The 7,255-nt window shown below is 27.1% G+C and overlaps 1 pseudogene; it reads right to left on the minus strand.

Annotated features, from left to right (window-relative positions):
• Window positions 1-5,238: 5,238 nt before the first annotated feature.
• On the minus strand, window positions 5,239-5,946 carry LOC125861548 (MADS-box protein AGL24-like; annotated as a pseudogene).
• Window positions 5,947-7,255: the final 1,309 nt, after the last annotated feature.

The following is a 7,255-nucleotide window of genomic DNA, read 5'->3' on the forward strand; positions in this document are numbered from 1 at the left end:
CTAGTTAAGTATGTCTAGCATTTTTTCACAATAGTAGGAACACTATAACTAATCATGTTGAGTTCATCGTCATAGAACTTAACAGTTACATCTACTTGTAGAAGGCCAAAGAGATTGTTTTCTTTCTAAGTTATCATTAAAATATTAGCTCTCAATTTTTAATAGATTTGACTAGCTAAAAGATATGTTTTAATTTTTCTGCGTGAAAAGATCAAATCAAAATTTTGTTATCTTAGTACTAATCAATCAGCAAATTAAAATGTTAAAGTAGGTCATTTGAAACGCATATTTTATTACTTTTGAAATAACATGTATATATTTTAGTTAAACTTTCATGTTACTCTCGTTGTGGAGTTTATTTGCCAACTAAATATGGACTATTCTTAAAAGTTGTTTTATGGAGTTGTTTGAACATGTTGAAATTGTGTACAAGATTTTCTCATTTATAGGACTTGTAGACTTATTATTTTTGTGGTATTCATAATAGAATTAATAATAGAATAATTAGATATCCAAACTATATTTGAAAATATGAGAAATATAAATAACTCTTTGTGGAAAAAGGAAGATGTATCTGGTTTTGAGTGATCAATGATGATTAACTTTACAGAAAAAGGCCAAAAATATCCATATACTATAGGAAAAAGTTTTAAAATGTCTTTCATCCATCTTTTGGTCTAAAAATACCCTTCCATCCACCTTTTTGGCTCACTAATATCCTTAAAACTAACAATCCTCTCTTTATTCTTTATTTTTTTAAAAAAATTATTATGTCTCATTCTCCTATTGTATAATATAAAGAATCCACCTCAAATAGATTATTTCCCATTATTTATCCAAACCAAAGCAATATACTCCTTCAAGACCCCAATTATTTTTATAAAAAATCTTGTAGTTTTTTGTATCTATTGTAGCTTTTTATTTTTTATTTATTTTTACAACTCCTCTCCATTTATTTCTCTCCATTTTCTCAAATTTTTACTTGGATTGAAGACTCATGACATAAGAAAAAAATAATTGTTAAGATTTAATTAATTAAATCAAGATTCTAAATATGATATAGATAATTCATATTTTATAAATAAATTAATAATGTCATAATCATAACAATATATTATCTTATTCATAAATACATTGCACATTTTTTTCTCTATTTTCCTACTTTACTTTTCCCTACGGATATGACCATCCATCTTTCTTTTTTTAATGAGTTAATCTTTTAAGTAAAATTGTTTGTGGAACTTTTTCTTTGAAAAGTAGTTATCACCGAATTGCAAAAAAATTAAGTTATCAATTTATATATTTATTTCAAAGAAGGAAGATAGATATTGCTTAGGATTTACGAATAACATAATATGTTGCTATAATTGTGAAATTATTAATATTTTCTATAATATATTAATTATCTAAAACAAAAAAAATAAAAAATAAAAACTAGAGCAAATATAAAACATATTAGATTTTTTAAATTAAAAAAAATTGGGGTCTTGAAGAGATTAATTTTTTTTATTTGGATAAGTTATGAGAAAAATTTAACGGAGGTGGAATTTTTATTTTATCCAATAAGAAAATGACACTTAGATAAAAAAAAAAATTAAAAAAAGAAACTTTGGTTGTTAGTCATATAGGTATTAGTGAGTCAAAAGGTAAATGGAAGATATTTTAGACCAAAAAGATGAGTACAAGAATATTTTTAGACCAAAAGGTGGATGAATGGTATTTTTAGACCTTTTTCTATAGTCCAAGGATACTTTTGGTCATTTTTCGTTAACTTTATATACTTTATATAGATTATATTTTCTCTAGCCTGAGAAAGTTGGATAAAAATTTAGTCTATTTCTTTCTATATATATAATTAATATATCAATAGGACAAACCTATTGTTTATATTAACGGAAAAGGATAAAGAAATGTCCTTAAATTATATGAAATTGAACAAAAATGCTCTTAATAGTTTGATCTAAAATGTCTCCGCCGTCAATAATTTGGTTCAAAATTGTCTCTGCTACTACATAATGGGTCAAAAATGTCCTTTTTCCAAATAAGTATATTATTTTATTTCTTTTAAACACAATCTTTTCCTAATAATTTATTTATTTATTAGAAAATGGTTATGCTACTTTAGGTGAAAAAAAGATAAAGAAACACAAACGTTTTTTATTATATTAGAATGTTTTTTTGTTGTTATTGAAATGAAATTAACGGTGGGGTTACTATGATCTTATATATATGATCTATATTATCTGTTAAAAAGGTGCATGTAGGTATTCTATTTTAATTGATAAAATGAAATAAAAGAAAAAGAAATTATACTTATTTATTAGTTAAAGTAATTTTAAAATAATATAAACAAGAAGGGAATTGTATTTACTAGAATAAGAAAGTTATAACTAGAATGAAATCAAGCATATAAATATAATATTTCCCTTATTGTCTATTACATGATGATATATCTAAAGTTTACTATACTATATGTATGTTTTTGGAGAAATTGTTTATATGTATTCAAGTGATCCAAAAAACATATAGTTTAATATTCATCATATTATTCTCTTGATTTTGATCTTCAAGTTTGTGTATTGTATCTTGTCCGAATTCAGTAATCTCCCTTTTATCGCTGATGATTTCTTAATAAAGTTGATTTTTTTTTGTTCAATGCTAAATTTATCAGGAATCCAATCATATGCTATCTTCTATATATGTATGTTTCAATGCGGTTCAACATCAATCTTTTTGTATGTCCTTTATAATTGTGATGAGATGTCATGGACTTCTTCTCTTTCTTTATAATATCTTACTCGAGAAGATTTGAAATTTTGAAAGGATTTACACCATTTGCTAGCGCATTCATGCCAAAGAGATGTTTACTTTAAAATTGACTATTTTACCTTTGATGATTGAATATTTTAAGGGAAAATGCTAATTAGAGTTTTGGACAAAAAGGAAGTTTGTTTTAAACAAATGAAATTATATGTTATTGATTGAAGGATGGACTGTTTTACTACTATACTAATCATCTCGAGGAAGCCTTTTGGGCGTCCTAAAGAATTATTCCATGTTTATCCCTTTTACTGATCAACTTGCGGAAGTATTCCATGTGGCTTGAGGAACTATCCCATGTTATATTTTGTGCATTTCACCAGTTGTCAAGTCTAAGGAATCATTCTGAGCGACTCGAGGAATTTTGTGGAGAATCTAATTTTATGCATTGTCAGCACGTACATTGCATCATCTTGCATTATGTGTGTGAATGTGATTTACTTGTTTTGGATGTTTTATGCTTATTATTTTATTATCTTCACTGTCAGTAGTGGCTGATATGTTTCTTGTTAGCTGCCAAATCATAGTGTTAACACTGTTTCTCTATTATTTATACAGTTTTTATCTTATCTCGGTCGGCCTATGATGCCTATTGAGTATCTTGTATTTGGTACTCATACTTTACTTCAACATTGTTTTTGATGCAGATCTTAGTATGAGTCAGCCACGCTGATTCCAAACCTTCCAAGGCCATCACTGTTGAATCGTGGTGAGCTTTTGGCATCCAAAGATTTACTATGTTCCCTCTGTTGTATTTTGATTAGACATAACCATTGTGTATCATCCTTTCTATACTTAGATTCTCTTGTACCATTGACACTAGGTCCAGGGTTCTTATGTTAAGTTTTTCTTTCTTTATAACTTTCTAGCCTTTTTGTATATTGTACATCTCTATATGCATATGTATGCTACTGGCCCCATTCGTTGTCTATTTTGTTTTTGCGTAGTCTTACTTTAAGTTATTTAGCTTATCACTGGTAGTTTGGATTTTGGCTTGGGTTGTGGGGGTTTATGATAGCCGTCATCATGGCCCGATTTTGGATCATGATATCATTTTAGTTTAGGATAGATCGATAATACAAATGAGTACATATGTTTCCATTTCATTCTATCCTAATAATATGGATGATTGCAGGTGCTTCCCTTTCTCACTCTATTCATTTTACACCTTTCATTTGCAAATTCTATTCTCAGTATCGTGTTTGGCGAGAAGTCTTTGAACATTAAGGCTATCAGTTGGAGTTATTGGGATGAGTTGCTAGATCCACATCATTCATTAGACTTTACCTTGTTATTTGTGGTTAACACAATAGATTTACAATAGTATAGTTATAAAATAATATTAGCCTAAAGACATTTTTTTATCTGATCCCCTCCCAAGTAATTCTTTAGACCTCTTATCCACTATATCTTTTAAATTTCAGCATAAATTAGATTTATTGAAATCTAGTAAAGACACCCTTTCCTCTTCACCTCTCATTACTGTCATTCCTTCTTTTTTCACCACAGTTAGTCCTATACCATAAAAAGATCCTAGAATCAAATCTATACATATCTACCAACAACTAAAAAATGGAAAAAGATGAAACTATGAACACATTGATTATATAATGAATTCACAACTTATGTTCAAACTATAATTGAATATATATACTCTGTATAATCATTAAACACTAGTGACAAAATATATGATTCCATAATTGAAAGTATCAAATTCAACAAGTAACTAACAATTGCTTGGAATTGCTTAAAGACTAGAATGATCGCCAAGTCTTCATTGTGAGACTACTAACAACTTTTTATTTTCTTTGAAACACCATGTATCACCAGAACTTCAACCATATACAATTTTATTTGATGAATAACCATTAAAACTCATTTAAGTAATTTAAATCTACTATCTCTATCAAAATCTTATCATCTTGAATAAAACTATGTTATAACAATTTAGATTTCGCAACGCTTACCAATGACTTCAAACCCAAAATTATTTTCAAAATATGAAGTGGTAGAGGATATGTAGGAGATGAAAAATAAGAATAGAGAAGGTTTAGAGAAGAAGAGAAAATGGGGGAGAATAGAAAATAGTTAAAGAATAAGAAGAATTCTGATCTTTTAGATCTAAATAATTATTTTCGATAGTTGATAAATATCGAGGTCTTTTAAAATGGTGATTCATAGAAATTTAAATGTGGAGTAAGAATTTTGAGGCATAAGCATTCAAATGAAATGCATCCTATATCAAATACAAATGCTAAAAGAATATGTTCACTTTTCCAACAAAAATAGAACCTTTATAAATAACTGAAATGAAAATACAATATCACAAAATGGATTTGAAAATGAAATAAATCAAAAATAACTATTTAAAAAACCAACATAAAAAAATAATGATAGAACAATATAAGCATTACACTATCAATCGAGGTCCTTGGATTGTTCATTATCTCCACCACTGATGCCATCACCTTCAATTGGTGTAGACTTGATATTGTTTCCATCCCCTAAGTCAAAATAATTGTTGTTTGTAGCCATAGTCTCAACAAACCACATGCCATTGATCAAATCATCCATTGAATTTGGTGATGGGGTAACATTTTCGTTTGCGAACTTGGAGTTTGAGAGAGAATTTTGAGGTTGAGAAGACTGATGTTGTTGATTGATTTTTTCCTTTCTCTCATGAAGTTTAGCTATCTTAGTATTAGACAAATTTAATAAACCTTGAATTTCTCTAGCAGTAAGTTCAGCGATATTCTTTCCTTCCACAAGTTGATTGAAGAGGATTTCCATTTCCTTCTCCTTATTCAGTTTTTCTATTTTCCTAATTTTTTCTTCTTTCTCATTCATTCTGTTCGAAAGATACATTTCATGTTTCATTAACTTTTTAATTCTTTCTTCTAAAGAAAACTTTGAATACCTCACTAATACCTCCTTAGCCAGATCTGTAGATTTTCAAACAATGGGCTGAATTTTTCCTGGGCTAAAAATAATTATAGCAATATCTACATCACATAAAATAGAAAACTCTTCTGCTTTCTTAAATAAACTTGTTGCTCTTTTGTCTAAAAGGGAATTTCTTACATTTTCACTATGGTGCCTAGTATTCTTACGCCTCTTTCTATTCATATTTGACATTCAAATATAAAAGTCACTCTCTTTAGGAGTAGAATACATAAAATGTAAAAAAGTTTGTGGCTTTTATAGATGCCTAACAAGAATTGTTACTAGAGCCCATCAAGAAATTTTAAGTTTATTGAGACAGTTTAGTTAAAATATTGAATAAACTAATTATCATAATCTGATTCCAATAAAATTATTATATTTTTTCTTTAAAAAGGTTAAAATATTAAAATTTATATTCCATGATTATTTTTGGAGTTAGAAAGTGCAAATAATTAACTTGTGGCACCATAACATTTGGTAGAAACTTTTCTCGATGAAAAATATGTTCTAAAAATATGTTTCTATAACTTTTTAACTAAAGGTTAACACTATTGTACTGATTGAAGTAAGTCATAATATTTGAGTCGAGAATTCAGAAACTTAAAATAATTCATTTGTGATAAATAAGAGATGCCATTGAAATTAAATTAATTTAATATAAAAAAATATGTTTGTTCAGAAAAATATTGTCCAAATTTCCCAAGTACATACACCTCTAGAATATTATAAGTTACATATAGTCGGTGCACTAATGTTTTTGGGATTGTCAGAGGATATCTCAAATATTATGATTGTGTGAAGTCAAGAGTTCTTCTAGTCTATTAATTATCAATGAATTTTTATTTTAGTTCATGTGTTATTTTACTAAACACATTAATGCTTCAAATATTTCAAATGTTTTTTTTTACTCAACAATTATTAATTGGTCCATCTCTTAATTACCCATGATGTGAAGCTTGTAATGATACTACATATTTTAGGGTACTTAGTTTTAAGAAGAGCCCAAATATAACACATTTTCTATATAAGAGGATTAAAGACATAATTTTAAATTAATCACTGGTTAAACATGCTAGTTTATACAATAAAAGGACTAAAATCAAAATGTATTAATAATTGAGAGATCTGAGTGTAATTTCTCCAAATAATTTTCTTATTTAGGTATTTTAAGTAATCATCTGAGACTAATGATCAATCAATAAAGACATTATCATTTTAGACTCCTAAATAGTATCTAGTCAAATTTGACATTATTTTAATATTTTTACCAATTTTAACTATACAAATATTGTATGATTTTAATATTTTATAATGCATAATCATATAATTATGACTTTTCTCTATTACAATAATAAAAATTAAATTTTATTTATAATTGAGAGAGCAAAGTGTTATTATACCGAATAATTTTCCTTTTTAGACATTTGAAATAATCATCTAAGACTAAAATGATCAATTGGTAATGACATTACCATTTTAGACTCTTAAACAA

Source organism: Solanum stenotomum, chromosome 4 (assembly GCF_019186545.1).
Source record: "Solanum stenotomum isolate F172 chromosome 4, ASM1918654v1, whole genome shotgun sequence".
Classification (NCBI taxonomy): Eukaryota; Viridiplantae; Streptophyta; class Magnoliopsida; order Solanales; family Solanaceae; genus Solanum; species Solanum stenotomum.